The sequence below is a fragment of the Sus scrofa genome, chromosome 16, assembly GCF_054392235.1.
Source record: "Sus scrofa isolate SSC_HxYL_T2T_F1_AM1 chromosome 16, Sscrofa_HxYL_maternal_Yorkshire_Landrace_v2.0, whole genome shotgun sequence".
Lineage (NCBI taxonomy): Eukaryota > Metazoa > Chordata > Mammalia > Artiodactyla > Suidae > Sus > Sus scrofa.
In genome coordinates this window covers 89,184,884-89,207,684 of record NC_139398.1, presented here as the reverse complement: position 1 = coordinate 89,207,684, position 22,801 = coordinate 89,184,884, and positions in this window count along the sequence as shown.

Genomic DNA, 22,801 nt, shown 5'->3' with positions numbered 1-22,801 from the left:
GTGGTTCTCTCCCAGTTACTGCAGTTAATGTGCAGACGTGTCCAGGGAACATGTAACTTTCAATGTGCATAAATGCGGCTGTGCATGTACACGGCTTACTGTAACAACACTGTGCCACTTGTAATGTTTGTTTCTGTTCAAGATTTTGTCCTAATAATAAAAGAATTTATTGGATTATAAACCTCGAGGCTTATTAAAATAATAACAAAATTGGAGTACTTTAAAATTAATTATACATTTAAATGTGACATTTTGAAATTTATTAATTTTATTATATTTTATAAATGCTGTCTATATTTTATTTGTATATAAATTTTATGGAATCTAACTTTTATAAGCATGGCCATGTTCCTGGACTTGGGGCCCTCAGCTTCTCATTAAGTATCCAACTTGCAGATAAACAACTCAATTTTTCCTGACCTCTTTTCTGTGTCACAGCAATATTAAGACCTCATCTGAGGACTTCCTATCTCTTTCTGTGATAATTTCCTCAATAATGATGTGATGCATTAATACAAACTCCAAAGGAACTGATTTATCCATTTCTTTACAGATCTATTATGTTAAGTAATTAATTTTTCATATTAGGCATGCAGGAGGGTTTTCAGTAGAATAACACAAGGCGCAGAACTTGCTCTTGCCTTCTTTAGATCCCATACCGTTTATTCCACCCACCAGATCCATAGGGATGGCCTCTTTCTTCTCCTCTAGAAAGAAATGTGGTCTCCTCTATACATATTCAACAAACACAAAGACTGACAAAATTTAGCACAATGATAAAAGCAAGGAATCTTCCTCCACTGAAATCTAAAATTTAAATATTTTAAGTGCAGGAAATATTGCAATCCACACTCACTGCCGTCTTGTAATAAGCATGGAAACTGAAAAGGTGCAGAAGCTGTTTGAGGGGGTGGGGCATGTCCACATCATATGGAAGTTCCTGGGCCAGGGATGCTGCTGAGCCACCAGGAAACTCCCTTTTAAGTACCGTATATATTAACCAGATATGTTAAATGGGTTTATGCAGACATTTTTAAATCTTTAAATCCAACTTCATTAACTGAGCTCATCTAGTCATTATTTTATCTCAACAAGAATACTTTCGCTCACTGGGAAAATATGAGCATTCAAGAAATGTCTCCTCTGGTTCTGATGGCCTAGAAAACAATATAGCACTTTTTTCTTTTTAATATATCTTGGTTTAAATTACTAAGTTATTACCCATGCTCTGAGATTTTTTTTTTTCAAATTAAGAGATTTTTTTTTTTTCTTTTTGGGCCATGACTGCAGCATATGAAAGTTTCCAGGCCAGGGATAGAATCCGAGCCACAGCTGTGACCTACACCATAGCTGCAGCAATGCCAAATCCTTAATCCGATGTGGCGGGCTGGGGATCAAACTTGCACATCAGCAGTGACCCCAGCCACTGCAGAGTCAATGCAGGATCCTTAACCAGCTGTGCTACAGCAGGAACTCCAGGAGATGCTTTTTAAAGAGCAATTTAGGCAGAGGTGCTAAATTAATTTTCTTGTAGATAGAATTTTAAATTGGAAAAAATGAGATCTATCTTCCATCTTGATGCATGGGCCAACACTTTTCTCTCTCTTTTTTTAAACTAGATATAAGAAACCACATTGAGCACAAATTATAAATTAGTACCTGCAAAATCTGTGTGTGTGTGTGTGTGTGTGTGTGTGTGTGTGTGTGTGTGTGTGTGTGAGACTGTGTATGTAAGGTCATAAAGAGAAAATGAAGACACTACCTTCGGGGTCTCCATCTGCCATTGAGATGTGGATCCTTGTTTAGATGAGGGATTTTATTGGGTCCTAATCTCCTGCCAAGGTGACTTATCTTGTTTGTGCCACACACCATGTTATGATGGGTATATCACTGTCATTATTTTCATGTCAAAGGAAGGGTCCTTGATGGAGGAGGAAACACCCCAGAATCTTCTCTCCTAGGGAGGATGGATGAAACACAGATACACCCTATATGTTGCAGTGAGAGGACAGCCAACATCTCCAATTTATAAACTAAGACTCCAAGGTAGGACACAATGTAGATAAATTTTCGGTTGTGTTCTCACTGAGATTTTAGAGAAACTTGGAATCCATCACATTGTAAAGCATGGCTACTGTTTATAGTATGTAATAGGAAAATACAGTCATACTAAAGAGACACACCTCCATTAAAATAATGTTTGGGTGGCAACTTCCACTTGAGAATCACAAACAAGATAGGAAGAACTTCCTGCTGTTTTGGAGGAATTTGAAATTTAAAAAAATATTTTAAGCTCTTTAGAATATATCTGTTTGTAACTCACACATTAAAACTTCTAAACTCCTAAATCCCCTCTTTTGTGGATAGCGTGAGTGCATAAAACACTGTGTCAGGGTTTCCACTATAAATGTTATTTCTCAGGGATTTATAACTTTTGCCATAAAACGTGACCCCAGGCATTAACTATCTTTTCTCAACACGGAGACTGACATTTTTATGTGTAACTTTTCATACACATGCTGAAAAAAAAGCTAGGCGTAGAGTAGTTTTTAGGCCACATATAATTGCTGAAAACATACTAGTATTGTGGTTTAAGGTGTGTACCCAAATTGCATTTACTGCAAGTCAAAAATGTTCATAAAATGGCAGTTAATTAGTCTGTAATAGGGTCTAATCATATTTTATTTGAAAACACTTATACGAGCCCTATATTTTGGTCTGGGTGTTACCTGCTTTCGAGAAATGTGAGCTGTCTCTACCGACTTTATCTCCCCCCTTACCCTCCTCCTCACTTTCCACGTGACACAGCTCATTACACACAAAAGTGCTTTGTGGCATTACCGGTTTACGAGAAAGCAAAGTGTCGGCATCTAGAACTTCCTATGAGGAATGAACGTTGACTTTCTCTGAAGAATATATAAATGGATTTACTTAATTGGACTTCAGGCATTGGAGCAATTAATAATAGATTGTGTCATAGTGAGGGCTTTGTTTGTATTTAAAGCCATAAATTACAAGTATTAAATGTATATTTATTCCAAGTTAAACTCATTTCTAATTGACATGTTACTTAGCCTAAGGCTTTTAAGATCTTTTAGTATAATTAAATTAATAGAAAGCTATAGATCACAGTATGATAAACAAACAGCCTAGACTTTAATATGACAGATATACAGAACAGGCTGTGTAAGTAGATCATTATTATCGGCTTAGGTTCAGCAAAAATACCACCAGAATGGAAAGAAAAAAAGAGAGGCTGTGGCTAGCAGGAGTGACATAAACATCCTTTCTTGTCCCTGTCTGACTAGCCAGCATCAGGCATTCCAAGCTGGGTAGGACCTTCACTGTGAAAATTTCTTGTTTGAACCAACGCTTTATTCCAGGAGCTCTTAAAAACCCACATCAAACATTTAAAGGATATTATTATGATCAATCCAGGCTTTGGGCAATTAAAAAACCTAATAGTATTTCATGTAGGTAGTGCAGAATTAACCACCTCTAGTTCCTATTCTTTTTAAACCCTTTATTAATATAGTTTTTAGTGCTCAGTGCATATTATAAATTCCCTTGACCCAAGAGGTCATGGTGGCTTCGGTTTTACAATCTCATGTAGTCCAAGGACTCAACTGCCACATTTGATGTGCTTTTCATTTCTTTGCTTGTTGGTTTGCCAATACCCTAAAGAGACAAAGAGAACCTCCTCTAAGAGGCGCAAACCTCAAGACCTAGGCCACATCCATAGGCTGAATTGTTTTTATTTCCAATCAGAAAGGTTTATTGTTGCCTGACCTGTGGACACCCATGTGTTTTTTTGACCCCCAGGGAAACTTGCACCCGTGCCCATGTGTCTGGTGTTCTGTTCTCCTGGGATGTGTCATGTTTTTCGGTCTCTTTTGTGTGTGCCAGATTGATCGGTCCTCAAAGATCAGAGGCCTCTTACTAGTCTTTGTATCCCAGGGGACATATCGCCGGACGCATAGCATTTGTGTGGTAAATGCTTGTCTACTGAGGGAATGCATTGTTCTCAGGACATTTCTTGTTACCCAGAGAATTCCTCCGCAGGACGAAGTCTGGAAGAGCAGGGGCCTCTTCAAGATAAAACAGTGTCTTCACAGCCTTTGATCCTTAGGCAAGATACCCTTGTTGGGATTTCTAAATCCGATGGTCACTTCTCAAGTGCAGACAAACCTACAGTAGGCCCCCAAAACCAAGCCGTATGTGGACTTTTCCAGACTGAGCTCCATAGCTAGTGAATGCCTTTTAATGTTTTGAGTTTATGAATATGACCAGCTTTCACTCCCCAAGTGTTACATAGACAGTGTTTTGCTGTGTTGACAACATAAGGTTATGCTGCTCTTGCTTTTGAAGAACTAGATGTTGAGCGAAGCCTCCAGCAGGATTTATAGTCAAAACTGGGTTTTTAAGATTTGGTATCCAGGCAAGGATTCTTAGGCAAAGAGTTTCTTGGTATCACATTCCTCTGGGACATGGCCAGTGTGGGATTTTCTATGCCATTTTGACTTCCTAAAGTTTTGTTTTGTTTTTCTTGAATAAACTTTTAAATGCTTGGATAGTTTTAGATTTACAGGAAATGTGCAAAGTCGGTGCAGAAACTTCCCACATCCTATGCTCCCGGTTTCTCCCAGTGTTAAAATTTTGCTCTATCACGGTGTACTTGTCACAGCTGAGGGGACCAATTTCAGTATATTGTTCTGCATTTAACTCCAGGATTCAATCAAATGTCACTGGTTTTTCCACTAATGTCCTTCTTAGGGTCCCATCCCCGAGAGCACACTAGGCATCAAGGTGTCCCAGCCTGCACTGGACTCTCGAGAATGTTCAGAGATTCTCTCCAGGGTCTCCCGGAAAAATCCTGGGCACCTCCCTCCTGCTCGCCCCACTTCTTGCTCTGGTCATTTGACCCCTTGGAAGGGGGTCAGGAAGGACCCATTGGCTGTTTATAAAGCTCTTGCTCCCGTAATCTGCGTATTTCTAATGAAACTGATACCACTACTTTGGCAGGCACATAATAGAGATGCCATTTCCAATAGCCCCTCTAACTTCGTACCACCACAGAGAGAAAACCCACTCCAAAGCAGCATATGCACTCTCCCCAGGCTCATCCCAGCACATCCTAAAGCTCCTTCTCTGACGCCACCGTCACGACCTCGTGCTGCTTTCCTTCCTGCTCTGTCTCACCAGGAGCGATGGAGGGGCCAGAATGCCTTAACCGGACATGTAGTCACATGCATGTAGACAAACCAGATAGGTTTCATTCAGTCTGGGATTTTCTATTACTGAGCAGATAGATACAGGGTGTGTAAGGACCATGCATGGCATCAGGAGTTTGGTACAAAGGGCCTCTTTCCGGAGAACGGGGCTAGTCATATTTTTGCAACATGATTAACTCTGAAAACTCAAACATGTGTTTGCTCAGATCTATGCCGTTCCTTGGAATATACTCTTCGGTATGAAGCTGTGAGGTCCAGGCACCTGCAAGAGGACAGTCCTGCAGCTGTGCTGATGTTTTAGTCGATGAGCGGCTGACCGCTCTGTGGGGATGGCAGTGCGGGCTAGAGCGATGGGAGTACGCTGTTCTAATGAAATGGGCCTTTAAAACTTAACGAAGAATATAGGGCACAATCTGAGTTTCGAAAGCCTTACCAGACAACCAGGAGCATATTCGATTTACCTCTAAGACTTTTGAAAGAAATATAGAAAAACTGATGTGCAAGGCTGTCAAATGCATCCGTTACGTCAATGTATACGTTTGAATCTGCTCTTTCCTTGGTCTATTTAATTTTGTGCCTAAGGGCTTTGAAACCATCTATTCTAGAGAGTCAGGCCTTTATCTAGGACTTAAATAGGTCATTTAACTTTATTATTCTGCACAACGATTCTAAATCCAATAATCTCTGTGAAGCCCTTAAAATACATCTCCAAATCCAATAACTTAATTATGCATTAAAAAGCACAGAAGAAAAGTTTAATCTGCACAATTGCACTACTTACGGGGATGCTATAATTTCTTTAGGTGAACCTCAATTAAAATTTCAGAATTGCTGAATATCGTATTCTGCTTTTAAACCTGCCTCACGCTTGGGGGGAAGGTAAAGCAGTAGAGCCCCAGTGGAAACCTGTATGGAGGGTCCTCAAAAACTTAAAAACAGAACTGCAGTATGATCCAGCAGTCCCACTTCTGGGTCTACATCCAAAGGAAGTGAAAGCAGGACTGTCAGATGAGATGTGGCTGACCTTCCGGGTTCATGCCAGCGTTATTCCCAGTAGCCGAAACTTGAAAACAATGTAAACGGCCATGTATGGATATGAAGGGATAAGAAGATACTAGGTAGCATATGTACAAATATATAATGTTACAGGTGACTATGTATATAGATTAAGTATAATATACAAATATATATAACATAGTATTTATGCGTGTGTGTGTGTGTGTATATATATATAGTGTATATATACAGTGTGTACACACACACAGGTAAAATCCTACCTTGAGAAAGAAAGAAATCCTGCTGTTTGTGACAACATGAGTGGATCTTGAGGGCATTATCCTAAATGAAATTAAGGCAAAGATAAATATTATATGATCTCGCTTATATGTGGCATCCCCCCCCCAAAAAAATTAAACTCATCGAAACAGAGAGGAGGAAAGTGCTTTCCAAGGGCTGAGGGGAGGGTGGGGTAAGTAGGAAGAGGCACAAACTTTCAGCCGTAAGGTGAAGAGGTCGGAGGGTCTAAGGCGAGGGCGACGCGTTGGAAACGCTCTGCTGCAGCATTGAAATCTGCACATACTGAAAACCTGAAAATTCCAAATTGAATTTGGAAGCACTGTTCTGCATAATTGAAACTGGAGATAGTAGAACATAACTGCTCTGATATAAAAAGTGAGAGGATAGATGTGTTAATTAACTATTAACCAGGCGGTGAGGGTCTTTTTATAGCGAATACCTGTATCACATCACCACAGCCGACACTTCAAATACAGCTTTCTATGTCAACTATACCTCACTATAGCTGCCTACATAAATAAAGGTGCCTAAGGCCATGTAATGAAGGGTTTTGTTCCCCACATCTGTTACCGTATATCGTTATGTTGTCACACATTCTTTGATCGGGGGCCATTCACACAACGGCAGGGCTCACCTGACTTCCTTACGAGACGGATATTACGACATGGATGTTAGAATCCATGATACATTTTAATCGTTTTTATCTAAAAACAGAAAAAGACGGGGCAAACTCCCCAACCCCAACTCGCTCCCCATGGGATGGGGGCGACCCATCTAAAGAGAGGTGAAAGGCATTAATCCGGATGGTGAGCGTGAAATAAGAAGGCCCGGTCCAGATGGAGTGAAGCCCCTTCTGCAGGAAGGAGCCTGGCCTCGGGTTCCCGACGGAACAGTCCCGTCCTGCGTCGCACTAAGTGGTTTACACCGACGGGCTGCTTCTCAAGTTTCCCTGTCGGCCAAGGGTGCCATCTGGAAGGCTGCCTAAAGGCAGGATCGCTAGCCACAGGCATTAGCCTTTTCAGGGAGCACCATAAACGACTCAAAGAGTCGATAAAGGAAAAGCGCGGGGGAAAAATGGGAGCGAAGGCTGGGTTCAATGGACTCATTGTCTCCTTTGTGTAACGTGTGGTTAGCCTCACTCAGCATTCCTACCATCGTTGGGCTTACACTTAATTCTGTGATAGTCGGATGATCACCACGGAACAGCGCAAGAAAGGATTTCTGAAGCCTCCTGGATGTTTTATCAAACATGTAGTAAAGTTTCTTTGCCTTCCCATTCAATTTAATAAAACCAGAAGGCTGGAATACTTTCATTAAGGTGTGTCTGGAGGCATGAAATTTTTGTTGCTTTTCTTTGTGTTAATCTCTAAACCAAATAATAATTGTTCCAGCCTGTGTCTTTGGTTGCACATGTTATTTTTTAAAACGGTTTAAACACACTCAATTAATACATAACCAAAACTGGTTTAAATTGGATAAGGCAGCTGGAAAGAGTTTTATAATTTATGCTTAAATAGAAGAGTTGGGTTTTTTCTCATTATTTCAATTAGTATAAGCTGCTTATAGGACATACTTTTTTTTAAACTTTATTACGAATAAATTTAGATTTAGAGAAGAGTTACATAAATAACACAAAGAATTTCGGTATACATTCAAAAGATTCTTCTGATGGAAACATATTACATAAAAATATCAGGTTTGTCAAAACGAAGCCAACACTACAATACCATTAACCGAAGTATGGATGGTATCTGAGTTTTACCACTTTTTTCGCTAATGCTCTTTACTGTTGCAGGATCCAATCCAAGACCATACCTTGCCTTTTTCATCATGTGCACTTTGGCGAGTGGAGGAGTTCTCGGTCTCCCCTTGTTTTTATGACTTTGAGAATTTTGAAGCATGCTAAAGTCGTGTTTACAGCAGCTGCTTCAGTTTGGGTCTGAGTAATGAATGTCTTGTCACCATTAGACTGGAGTTATGGATTTGGGGAGAAAGACCACAGGGCTGAGGTGCCTTTGCATCATCTCACTCCAAAGGGTTCATGGGAGCCACATGGCGCCACTGGCTGAGTCAGCCTTGACCTCAGGGGCAGTGGTGCCAGGGGTGCCCACCCTAAGCGGCCATGTTCCCTCTCTGGGTTCCATCATTTGAAGAAAGTCAATGAGTCTGGGCCACACTTAAGGTGAGAGAGATTCGTTTCCATCTGATAGAGGGGCGAGTATCAATATTGAGTATTTGGAATCTTTCTGTAAAAAAGATTTGTGACATGCTTATTTCAACGGAAAAACAATTTGCATATAGAAAAGGTTTGGATGATTTGCCACCAGCCACTGCAGCACCCACGTCTGAAACTAGGCTGTAATCATCCCTCCTAGAGGTCAACCTTGCCATGGTAATTATTAAAGGGGAAAATCTTTCAGAGATGAAAATACCATTTCTTCATGTTCTACCTTGTGTGTTGTCAGTCTAAGCCAAGATCACTTTAAATAGAAACATTTCTGAGGGAAACACAGAGGAAACACGGAAATTTCACCTGATAGGATGAGAATCTAGAACAGGATTATCTAGAATAGAATTAGGACTGCAGGGCTCTACATTAGTCACGTGAAGCAGCCTATAGTTTATTCGACTCTAGCACAATAATTCTGCAAACAAATCCATTAGTATTGATAACTTTTCTCGGGAAATGTGACATCCAGGAAGCTGTAGGTTAAGCCTAATGTTGACAAATGATGTTAAATTATTAAATGTTAAGTTCAGAGTAGTCAGAATAAATAATGCTATGTGCAGTCCATTGAGAACTCTACATTTTATCAGTTTCTCTATTAAAAACTAATCGATGTTTTTAAAAAGCTAATAAAAATTAGAGTATGATGTTGTATGACTTCTATGTTTCCACATAACAAAGCATCACAAAGTTCGGTGGCTTAGAACAAGACCCACTCATGCCTCAGAGATCTTGCCGGTCAAGGACCTGGGCCTGCATCTGCTGGGACCTCCGCGCATGTCTCTCGCGGCCTTTGTAAAGGGCCATCCAGAGTGGAGATCTCATTTAAGACTCAAGTGGGAAAGAATCTGCTTCCCAGCTGACTTAAGTGGTGGTTGGCAGGGTCTATTCGCTTGTGTGTTCTTCCGCGAGACCAGAGGTCTAAGTTCCTTGCTTGCCATTGGCCAGGAGCCCATCACGGTTTCTTGCCATGTGGCTGTTTTCACCCCCGAAGCCAGCATGAAAGAGAGTCTGATAAAAAGATAGATGTTATAATATCTGCAGCTCAGTCACCAAATACCTCCCCTCGACTTTGCCATATTCTACCAGATGGAATCAATGGGCTAGTCCAGTTCTCACGCATGGAGAGAGAATGACACAGGCCTGTGGTTACCAAGAAGCAGAGGTTATTAAGAACCATTTTAGAAGGGCCTACAATAACTATATTTTTATAAGAAATGTACTGTACACCTTCTTAGTAACAAAATTATGTATTAAACTGATGAGTAGCTCTTGTTCTAAATAAATCTTGTATTTAGAATTACACTTACAAACATAATAAAAAAGAGTTTTTCCATTTATTAAGGATTATTAGGGGTGCTTTACATTAATTATTATGGAGGACATGTACCATAAACAGGTGCAATACCCTTGCGTCCTTGGCCATTCTAGGTAGCCCTTTGGAGAAAGAAGAAGGCAATCTTTTGAAGTTTTAATTGTGCAATCCAGGAAGTGCAGTCATGGAAGAATTACCTACGATTCAACAAAGAGAAAGATGAGGAAAAAAAATGTCCCTATCGAGCAGAAGAAAAGTGGGGGGAGTGTGGCAAAGGACCAAACATCCCTGCAGAAGAAATACCCTGGTCAGCAGGAATTTACTACCTTCCCAACACCATCTATGGGAACCCGAGACTCCTTTTGAGTAAAAGCAAGATTTCTCCCTGTTGGGCCCTGAAATTTCACAAGACACATACGTTTTTATTCCACCTGAAGCTCTGTTGACTAAATGTAAGAAATTGACTGGATGGCCGAGCAGCACTGTCCTCTCTGGTCACCAGAGCTGTGTGTTCTAGGTGGAGCCCCTAGAGTGGTGGCGTGTGTCCTTCTGTTGTGGCAGGACCTCAGACTGTGGGCACACTGATAAACAGGAATGGCCTCTAGATGGCTGGCTGCACAGTCCTGCCTCGAGTGGTTGCAGCTGGCCCACGGGTGGGGTGCCGTCTCACGCCATGGCTGGTGGCATGGCCTGGGGGCACCAGATTCTGCTGGCCTGCTGGTGTGGGGAGCAAGCCCCCAGTGCTAACAGGCTAGAGGGAGAATTTGAAAATGGCAGTGCCATTGCAGCAGAACAAGCTGCCCTAGATGGCTGCTGCCTGTGTCACCGCGCCCAAGAGGGTGGGGGTTGGGAGGGTCCCAGCTGCCTCCTGCCTCTCTGGGAGTCTCTCCAAGGTTGGCAAGTGGATTTGATCCTGGCATCTTTTAAACCACTGCCTTCACACTGGGACCTTAAACACGTGAGGTTTTGGGTGCACCGTCTAAGAGCAGAGTGTCTGTTTCATAAAGCTCTCTACGCTCCTGAGCACAAGCCCCGTGACTCTTCAAAGCCAAGTGTTGTGGGGGCTTGTCTTCCCAGGGCAGGGCGCCCAGTCTCAGGGCCGGATGTATCTCTTGAACCCCTCACCCCTGGGAAAAAGATACTTTCACTGTGACATCCCTCCTATTTGTATGTTGCCCACAGGGAAGCTCCTAACTATATTAAGAGAATGCAGATTAGAGCTTGTTCTGGGGAAGAGCTGGGCGGGCAGAGTGGGGGGCAGACAGGAGGGAGGAAAAAGGGGCATGAGGAAATTTGGGGGTGATGGATGCATTCACTGTTTTATTCTGATGATGGTTTCACGGGCATATACATACATCAAAACTTAGATTGTGTGCTTGAAATGCCAGTTACACCTTTGCTAAGGCAGTGTACACACTGCACAGCCACTATTTTCTACCGCAGTGTAAGAGCATTCAATGGTAAAACATAGCATTAAAATTTTAAATTGTGGAAAAATGAACTACAGTCAAGGAACTTCCATCAAAACAAGGAACTATACCCAGATCACTAAAAAGTGAATTATTTCAGATTTTCCAACTAAAGCAACAGGGAGCTCCCAATCTATTTACAGATAGATCTGTTGTCTATCTTCAGCATATCAAAGGAATAAACGCCTCCTGATCCTAGGGTTCAGAAGCCAGCAAGAAAAGCAAACATGGAATAAAGAAAATCAGCCAATCTCACTTAGGAGTGGAGATGCAAAATACTAGGTCCAACACTGTTAGTCAAACAGAGCAAAACACTCTTTCGGAAAACCCTTAAAACCAAGCATGGGGTCCTACAGAAATGTAAACACAGCTTCCTCAGGAAAGGGGTTGGTCCCTGTTAACACAGGTAGGTTAAGTGAGAACTACTTCCAGGAGCACAAATTCAAGAGATTAAAAAACCCCAAATTTAATTTCTACTCCTGCTTCAAAATCAAGATCACTCTCTTAATAAATTACAATAAAATAAAAGTTGAAAAATATGATGAGGAAAATCGTTCTTAAACCAAGAGCTATTAGATACTTAAAGAAAACTGCTTCAGACATTCCTATTACCAGTACTATTTAATAGAATTTTGAATGTTTCCATATACACTTAAATAAAAGAAGAAAAATAAGTTATGAATGCAATACATAAAAATAAATTATTATTTGTGCATAAATTATGTTCTATTTCAAAAATTCAAGAGAATCAGCTGGTAGGATTAAGACCCCTGATTGCAAAATGACTATATTTAATGTTAAATTAAAAACATCCATTCATGGTAGCAACAAAAATGTGTGCTACTTAGAAATAACTTAACCACAGAAATGAAGCACCTATAGACACAAGATAGAAGTAGTTCAGTAAATTACCTGAAAAAAGATAAAGCCACACAAACAGGGGCTACATTTTCCAACAACAACATATGTACGTTTGTATATGTATATATATTTAAATGTCAATTATTCAAAAATTAATATTCGGTGTAATACATATCCAAGAAAATTTTGAATATGATTATATGCAGACATGGCAAAATGATCATAAAGCTATTTCTTTAGGAAAACCGAAGAGGGTATTTAGCCCCAAAACACTGGCTCGTTTCACCATTGCCCACCTCCCTCGAGAAGCACCAGATTCAGAAGAATTTGGGGAAAGGTGTAAAACACCTATCTGGGACAGAGAATCTGTTGTTTTCAACTTGCATAAAAGAATTAGTTCTGACTTTTGAAGCTGGTCTAACACGAATCTCACACGCTGTCAAAGAAACGCTTAGACCACGCTCGCTTATACATTCGGATTTGAAAATATCAAATGAATTTGTTAGCAAGTTAAACATAAGCATCCTACAAACAACTAAAGGGTTTTCCCAGGAAAATACGTTGCTATCCCAACAGTTCACACAAGTGGGAGTTCCTTGTGTTTTTTTAAAGATTTTTATGTATTTTATTATAGTTGATTGGCAACATTCTGTCAACTTCTGCTGCACAGCGAAATGACCCAGTCGAACGTGTGCACATACGCATTCTTTTTCTCACATTCGCCTCCGTCATGCTCCATCACAAGTGACTAGCTATGGTTCCCTGTGCTATATATACAGCAGGACCTCACTGCTTTTCCACTCCGAAGGCAACAGTTTGCATCTACTGACCCCCAACTCCCAGTCCATCCCACTCCCTCCCCTTCCCCCTTGGCAACCACAAGTCTTTGTTTTATTAAAAGATTTTTTTAAAAGGTATTCGATACATTTCAGCGTTTATTTCTGGTAACTACTTTCAGAAACTTGGACCCAGAATCTTTTATTACAGGAAAGGATGAACAATTAGAATTCAGCATGAAACCTAACAGGAAAAGAAAAAAGAAAAAAAACTAGTGAAATATGAATTTAAGACTGAAAAACAATGGCTAGAGTTAGACTTTTTTCTTTTTCTTTTTTTGAAGCAAGGGGTGGAGTGTGTGAGCACACATCATGCAAAAAAGAAAAGAAACAGACTATATATATATATTAGCAAGGAAGCCTCAAACCTGCCATCCTTCTCCACTAGCTGGCTACTTGGAGTCTGAAGAGAGTATTTAAGAGCATGTGGACATTAGATCCGCTGAATTCAGAGTCCAGAGAGACAGGGTAGACCTGGGGTACGTGGAAGTCACAGCCTTGACGTCCAAAACAACAAGCAGAGGATCAGCCGCGAGGACGCGTGGAGAGGAAGAAGGCGTGAACCTGGCTAAGGAGCCCACGTGGGGGGCTCAGAGGAGAGGGCTGGAGAAAGCCATGCACCGAGGCCAAGAGAACGATTTCTCAGCTTGCAGAGGCCACCGCAGTGTTTGTCCCAGAGCTCCAACAGCGGGGACAGCACCGCGCCCCCAGACCCATGCCCGCCTGTGCCTGGAGGACAGCCTCCCACAGGCTGCCGCAGGCCCCGGCTGGACCACGGGGGATGCTCACGGGAGACTCTCTGCAGCTGGCCCTTCCCTGGGGCCCTCCGGGTGGCCCGCATCCTCCTCCCCCTCCCCCGCTGGGTTCAGCCTCACTGACCGTCCGGCTCCTCTGCCTCCCCCTCCACTTCCTCTCCACTCCGTTCTCCCAATAAAACCCTGTGTGTAGATTCCCCTTGGCGTTTGCTTCCCAGAGGACCTGGATTTACACACAGTTAGTGTCCTGTTCACATTTCAATTTAACAAAAAAGAATACAATTAAAAAACAAAATCTTTAGGAGTTCCCAGTGTGGCTCAGCAGTAACAAACCAACGAGGATCCTTCTGGATGCAGGTTCGATCCCTGGCCTCACACAGTGGGTTAAGGAGCCTGCGTTGCTGTGGCTGTGGTGTAGGCTGGCAGCTGCAGCTCTGATTCAACCCCTAGCCTGGGAACCTCCATATGCCAAGAGCGCAATTCTAAAAAAAATTAAGTTCAAGAAAACTTTGAAAGGGCCCAGCACTTGCCCCACAGATATCACTTTCGGTGTCACCGAGCCGGGCTGGAGGCGATGCCTGGGAGAGGACCAGGCCGGGCTCCTGTCCTGAAACACGGGAGGGGTGGGGGCCCAGACACAGAGCTAAGGGAGGGGTTTGTTTTCGAGATGGCACCCGGGTGGGTGGGCTCTCCACCATGACTGGACTCCCCTCCCCTGAGAGCAGACCTGGCTGAGGGACCCTCAGGCTGGGAGGCAAAGGGGTGTGGGGATTTAAGAGCAGCTCCTCTTTCCTTATAGCTCTGAGGGTGAGGGTGGGCCTGGTGGTGGCAGAGCTGCAGGCTCGTTGAGAGGAATTGGCTGCAGGGCTGGAGGCTGGAGGTGGGGGCAGTGAACACATCCCAGAATAGCTCAGTCTGCAGGTGGTCGTGGCCGCAGGCCCCCTGGGGAGGCAGGTGCAATGGAGGTCTTTCTGCAAAGACTGAGGGGCTTGCAGAGAAGGGGGGGTGAGGAGAAGCCTGGAAAGGTGGGTCAGCTGCTCTCCTCCAGATAAGGTAGTGGGGAGCTCCCTGGTGGCTCAATGGGCTAAGGATCTGGCTTTATCCCTTCTGGGGCCTGGGGTGGATCCCAGGCCCGGGAACTTCCGCATGCCTGGGGGCATGGGCAAAAAAAAAAGAGAAAAAAATGGGAGTGGGCTTTTGCACACAGCAGGAAGAGAGAATGCAGGAATGGAGACAGGCTGTCTAGTGCGCGAGGGTTAAGGCTGGCCCCCACACAATCACCCTCAGCCTATGCCTATGGCGTTGGTTCTTCGTTCATAACGAAAGAGGCATCAGCCATTTCAGGCTGTTCTCGCAGAAGTCACTGCTGAAGATTTTGAGGAGAGGTAATTCAATAAGATCTCCTGAATGTACTTGCGGTTACAGAAGGGGAAGCGGGGAGAGGCATAAACTGATTGTCTGGGATTAACGGACACACAATCCCATATAGAAAATAGATGACAAGGACCTACTGACAGCACAGGGAACTCGAGGCAACGGCCTGTCATAACTTCTAATGATAAAGAATCAAAAAAAGAATATAAGTACATCTGTGCATGTATAACCCAATCACTTCCCTGGACACTCAAATGAGCATCGGGTTGTGTATCACCCATCTTTCAAAAAAGAAGTTCTCACAACTCTGAATTTCTCTCTTCTCCCTTTGTACGCGGGGTGAACGCCAGGGCTAAAGTAGAGCTCTTTCCTTGTGTATAAAGTAGGCGTCTATGAAACATTTCTGAAAGGCATAAGGGAAACGTACACGTTGGTGGCACCAGATTTTTATTCTTCAAGTTTTCACAAACAAAGTATTGGTTCATAAACAAACAAAAAAATACTAAGGCCTTCAACGTGATATTAAAACATCAACAAAACATCAAATTTTCTGATAGGTCTTTACAAGGATCTAAATCATTCTTAGAGCAAGAGACTCAAAGCTACAAAGTTGATCATATTTTGCTTTTATTTTAAAATTCCATTAACATAAGTATAGGTTTTCCTGGCTCCTTGAACCTGGAGTCAGTGCACTTTTGCTTCCTGAATGCAAATACAACCATTCATTTCAACAAAACATTTATACAACATAGAAATGCAGGGCAGCCCAATTCCCTGTTATAGGAAGAGGCTGCCGGAAGCAAAAAGCAGAAATCCTTGACCTAGAGTGCGGGCGCACAATTTATTTGTTTACAGGAAGATGCCACTGGTTTTATAACTGTTCCCCATCTCCCGATACAGGACAGAGCAGCAAGCTCTCCTGTGCAGCAGGCAGGATTCTGTCCCATTTGTTATGAGATAAATGCCTCTGGGAGTCACCGCTACCATTTCTAGAACATCAGTGGGGTCAGAGCAGCTGATGCCGGAAAAACAAGCCGGGCTTCGTCACCACGCAGCGGGTGGATGCGCCGGGAACGCTGGGGCGCAGGTGCTTTCCTCGCAGGTGGAAACCAGCTCAGCGCCCCCATCCTTCTGCAGCCGGAATCACCTGTGCTGCGGTCTTTCCCTGCGCAGGGTCTGGATTCCGGCCAGCAGGGTCCCTGTCGGAGGTCCGTCCAGATCCTTAGCGCCTTGTCTTCCACTTCAAGGGCAAAGGAAGGACGCCAGGGGAGGAGGGAGGGGTAGCTGCCGGAGCTGAGTCAGGCGGCCCGTTCAGGGCCGGGCCGGGGCCTGGAGGAGGTAAAATGTCTGGAAGAAGAGAAGAGTCAAAGCCTCGGAGGGCCAGGAGCTATTTTTAAAAGGAGTCACATGACTCCCTGGAATCACAGAAAGACTGGATTGCTGTGCAGAGGACACTTGGAGGTCAGCGTGTTGATCTCCAAGAGACGCTGGCTGCCAGAGTTTGGGCTGCATTGCTTGGGGAGAAAGATCCTCTCCAGGCGGCAGGGGCAGTGACGCTGCCTGCTGGCCGGTGAGACCCCGGGGCTCTGGCCCTTCGCTGTGGTCTACTGTCAGGAGAAGAGGTGGGTAAACGAAAGGCTAAGAGCTGTGACTCGGCCTCAGAATGTTCTAACTGCCTCTTGGCCTGTGGTCCTGCAGGCTGCTAGGAAAGCCCACCCATGGGCAGCCTAGCGGGTCTCTCTTCCAGACTTCACCCGTGGGGCAGCTCCAGCCTGTATGTAACATGCGAGGGAGGGGCCGTCTTGGCTGATGCAAGGTGCCTTTTGCTGCCACGGCCATCAGGCTGCATAATCCCTTCTTCTTTCTGACTCTTAAATTTCACTCTGATGGCTCACCTACAAATGCATCCAGCACCTGATTTTATATTTTTTTTCTTTCCGGTGAGCGAGATCGTGAGCTTTCTCTGGATAAGATAACACGCAGATTACACTTTGGCACGAGCCAAAGACTCAAGACTGAGCACTGCTTGACACGGAGACATTCAACTCGCTCTTTCCTCATAGGCCCAACCCACCTCTCCATCCTCATCTTCAACCACCTTCCAGAGACCTTCCTTCCGTCTAAAGATAATGTGCAACTTACATGTCTTCTCCCCCAGGTGCCCCTCCCCTCAAACACTTCATTTCCCCCCAAGAGCAAAGCCGGTGAGAAAAGCGGTATTTTATCTGCCTTCCTTTCTGGGTTCCAGCCTGTCAGTAGGTTATAATTCCATAGACTTCCTGTGTGGCACATTGGTTAAGGATCCTGCATTGCCACAGCTCTGGCTTGTGTTCGATCCCTGGCCCCGGGAACTTCCAAAGGATGTGGGCAAAAAAAAAAAAAAAAAGAAAAAAGAAGACATTAAAATTCCAGCTTGAATCAGCTGCTGTGTTATCAGGTGTCTGGATTTGGTTACACACACATGTAATTAAAGCATCTTTAAGATATTGATTTGAGTCACGGATGAACTTGTGACTATGATTGTTTCAAAAGCAGAGCCTTGTAGCAGTTTGCTCGACATTCGCCCCATCGACTTTGATCCATTAATATTCTTTGAGAACAGCAACGAGTTCTCCTAATGAACTCTGAGCGTGCCGCCGACTTCACATACATTCCTAAATGGTACCGTGAATGACGGCCACACCTTCGCTGAAGTCGGTGTAGTTGCGTCCACAGCTTTGGCTGGTCCATTGTCCAGACCTCACAGAAACAGAGCTAAGCTTCCTTGGACAAAGACTCATTTCTAGCGGATCTCACATCAGTCTTCAGTGCCTTCTGCCTGTGTTTTATTTGCTCCAAGACGACCACCTCAACAGCTGTTCTAGAAATTTGCTGTGACTCAAATGGCAAGACTATCACTCAATAAATCCTGCAGTTTACTTACGTTTGAAAATTGACATACTTTTTCATCTTAATTTATTTTGGCACCTCTGCATTTGAAGAGAGAAACCCATTCACCTATGAGTTGAACAAGTTCTTTGGATTAATTTTAAACAGAAGAAGAATTAGTTAATTTTGTCCACTTCATTTTGAACTTTAGCCCTCTGACACGCTTCCTCAGGGTGTGATCCGTGCTTTTTCATGTTGCCCCAGAGATGAAAGAAAACAAAACGGAACAGCACTCTACGATGCTGGGTTACCCATGGTCTCTGTCCAAAAATAGCTCACTTTTATTTTTCCCTGAACTTTTCAAAATCTTATTAATGAGTTGACCTATGGGACGGATGTCATTGTGAATTTCATTCTTTAAGTTTGTTCTTTCAAAGATTTGGGGGAAAACGTAGCTGATGAGAAATGCCTTAATCTACAAGTTGTGTCTTTCATGAATAGAATCCTCGGGATACCAGGAATTCAAGCAGCCAGGCTCTGCGCTTCACCCAGCTTTAGCCGGAGCACCTCTGCTTGTTCTGTCTTGATATTACTTTTCGTGTAATATTACTTTGGGAGAAGAAACGTCATCTTCCACCCAGGCCAATCATTTGAACCCTCACCTTTGGCCATCCTCCTCCCCTCTTTCCTGTTCTCCTCCGCACTGGTTACTAAGGCAGTGTAACCTTGTTTATTTTACTTACTCCCTCCCTCCCTCCCCACTGCAGGGTGAGCTCCCACACACAGGGCCTTTTGTCTGTTTTGCTCATTGCTATCCTCCCAGCACCTCCAAGAATGCTAAGCCTGTGGTGGATTCAGGATATACTACTGGTGGCTCAGCCTCGGCAAATAGATCTACCATCCCTACCCACAGCCCAGCCTCCGTCCCATGCCCCGCCCCCATCCCTGCCCCCCCATCCTCGCGCACAAAGAGGACCGCAGGCAGACGGTGCCTGCAGGAGCACCCTTCCCACGCCTGCGCACACGGCTTATGGCAGCAGCCCACCTGCGGGGGAGGGAGGACGAAGAGCTGCACACAGGGCGGTTGGCAGCCCGTGGCTTTCTCCCCACAAAATCCTGCAGGTGCCAGACTCAGTGTGGGGCATGCCCATCACGCATTGACTTGGAGGCGGCTCGTCTGAGAGCTACACCTTAGTGCTTGCAGTCCCAGGTCTGAAGTTAAGGGTGTTCAACAACTATTATGTGTAAAAGGAATAGGTACCAACCTCGAAGCGGAGGCTACAGCCGCGGAGGTTGAGTCACTCGTGACCACGCGGGGCTGCTCTCTTCAGAGCCGTCATCTCTTTATATGGGAGCTTGGAGGCTGGTTTAATTAAAGTTATCTGAATAACGTACCGTATGCCAGATGTTCATAATAAATATAATATAGCTTATGTAATGTTATGCCATCATGGAATATATTGGAATGGTTGTGATTATCCATTATTACCCATCATAAATCTAAATTTATTTCACTGTTTTTAGGCATTAAGCTTTTCTCAACCACTATAAATTAGCTTAGTATTTGAACTTTGCCTTTTGCTGAAGTTTTTCCAATAGAGATAATTAAAGACCTCTTTTGGCAAAATTAGTTCGTGTTTTTCTATTAGAATTAAACACACACATGGGATCCTACAGCCTATGATATGGATGTTTATGATGGACAGTTTAAAGTACAAAGATCAGTTAAACAGTTTTTCTCTTTCTACTGCTTCCCCATAATGCCCAAGGGTAAAAACTCTTCATTTCGTTCTGTAAACGCTTTCTCTCCATAGTTAAATGGTATTTTTAATATCTTTGGAAAAGAGTAGATTGCCTAAATTTTTCAGAATTAGAAGACCTTGACGTCTTAATTAAAAACCTTTAGTCTATGGAGAAGCCCCATCTCTCTTCTTACAACTGTGACAGGGAGTCTCCAGCGGAGGGACAGAATTTTCTCCTGAGAAGGACTGGGGAGTGGAAGGCTTAATGGCAGTGCAGGTGTAGGGGGCCATTGATTTTTCTTAAAGATGCATTTTCTTTAATTATTTCTTAAATTTTATGAAAGTATAGTTGATGTACAATGTCGTGTTAGTTTCACATGTAGAGCACATTGATTCCGTCATACACACACACACACACACACACACACACACACACACACACACACACACACACAATGTACCTATTTACATATGCACATGCTTTTGCAGATTCTTGTTCCCTACAGGTTATGGAGAAATATTTCCCTGTGCTGTACAGTAGGTCCTTGTTGTTTACCTATTTTATATACAGTAGGGTGTGTGTCTGTTAATCCCAAACTCCTCATTCATCCCTTCCCTCCTCCCCTCTTTGGTAACCATAACTTTGTCTTCTATGGCTGTGGGCCTGTTTCTGTTCTGTAAATATATTCATTTATATCTTTTTTTAAAAGAAATTTAAAAAGAAAAGAAAAAAAAAAAGACCTCCTCAATTGAGATACTGTTCTGTTAAATAACAACAATAACAAAAAATATATTATCATATCTTGGCTTCTCTTTTGTCACAAAACAAAGCTGTTTAGCTCCTGTACATTCCTGGAGAGCATGGGCACCAAATAAAGCAGTTCTAAATAAATGGATAAATCAGAGTATCCTAAAATCAAAAAAGGATGTATTTTCATAGGAAGCACACATGCTTTTTAGGCTTCTTTTAGTGTCTGGGAGCAGGGGTGCAGCCTGCAATCCCCTAAATTCACAGTCAGTCTGTCCCTGCAGGGAGCTGACTGGTCTGTTCACCCCAGAAGCTTCGCTCCCCTGACTCTGGGGTAGACCAGGGCTGAAGCTCCTTCTTGAGAATTAGACTATTAATTAAGCAGCTTAATTGTTATGTTCAAGGACTCAATTAGACATCCGAGTATAAATATGAAGGTGTTTTGATATAAGATCAGGAACAAGACAAGGATGTCCGCTCTTGCCACTACTCTTCAACATAGTTTTGGAAGTCCTAGCCATGGCGAGCAGAGAAGTAAAAGAAATGAAAGGAATCCAAATTAGAAAGGAAGAAGTAAAACTATCACTATTTGCAGATAACATGATACTATACCTAGAGAATCCTAAAGACTCTACCAGAAAACTGCTAGAGCTCATTCGTGAATTTGGCAAAGTCATAGGATACAAAATTAATGCATAGAAATTGATGGCATTTCCATAGACTAACAATGAAAGAGCAGAAAGAGAAATTAGGGAAGCAATCCCATTTACCATCTCATCCAAAAGAATAAAATACCTAGGAGTAAACCTACCTAAAGAGACAAAAGACCTGTACTCTGAAAACTATAAGACACTGATGAAAGAAATCAAAGGTGACACAAATAGATGGAAAGATATACCATGCTCATGGATTGGAAGAGTTAATATTATCAAAATGACTATACTACCAAAGGCAATATTACAGATTCAATGCAATCCCTATCAAATTACTAAGGACATTTTTCACAGAACTCGAACAAAATATTTTAAACTTTGTTTGGAACCACGAAAGACCCAGAATCGCCAAAGACATCCTGAAAAAGAAAAATGGAGCTGGAGGAATCAGGCTCCCAGACTTCAGACTATACTACAAAGCAACAATCATCAAAACTGTATGGTACTGGCACAAATACAGAAATATAGATCAGTGGAACAGGATAGAAAGCCCAGAATTCAACCCACACACCTACAGCCAACTCATCTATGACAAAGGAGGCAAGAATATACAATGGAGAAAGGACAGTTTGTTCAATAAGTGGTGCTGGGAAAATTGGACAGCCACATGGAAAAAAATGAAATTAGAACACTCCCTAACACCATGCACAAAAATAAACTCCAAATGGATTAAAGACCTAGATATAAGACCTGACACTATAAAACTCTTAGAGGAAAACATAGGCCACACACTCTCTGACATAAACGACAGCAACATCTTCTCAGATCCACCTCTTAGAGTATTGACAATAAAAACAAAAATAAACAAATGGGACCTAATCAAACTTAAAAGTTTCTGCACAGCAAAGGAAACCCTAAACAACACAAAAAGACAACCCACAGAATGGGAGAAAATCTTTGCAAGTGAATCGTCTGACAAGGGATTAATCTCCAAAATTTATAAACAACTTCTGCAGCTCCATACCAAACAAACAAACAAGCCTATCAAAAAATTGGCAGAAGATCTAAACAGACAATTCTCCAAAGAAGACATACAGATGGCCAAGAAACACATGAAAAGATGCTCAACGTCACTCATTATTAGAGAGATGAAAATCAAAACCACTCTGAGGTAACACCTTACACCAGCCAGAATGGCCATCATCCAAAAGTCTACAAACAAGAAGTGCTGGAGAGGGTGTGGAGAAAAAGGAGCCCTAGAACATGGTTGGTGGGATTGTAAATTGGTGCAACCACTGTGGAAAGCAGTATGGAGATTCCTCAGAAAACTAAACCTAGAAATACCATTGGATCCAGCAATCCCACTCCTGGGCATCTATCCAGAGAAAACCACAACTTACAAAAACATATGTACTCCAATGTTCAT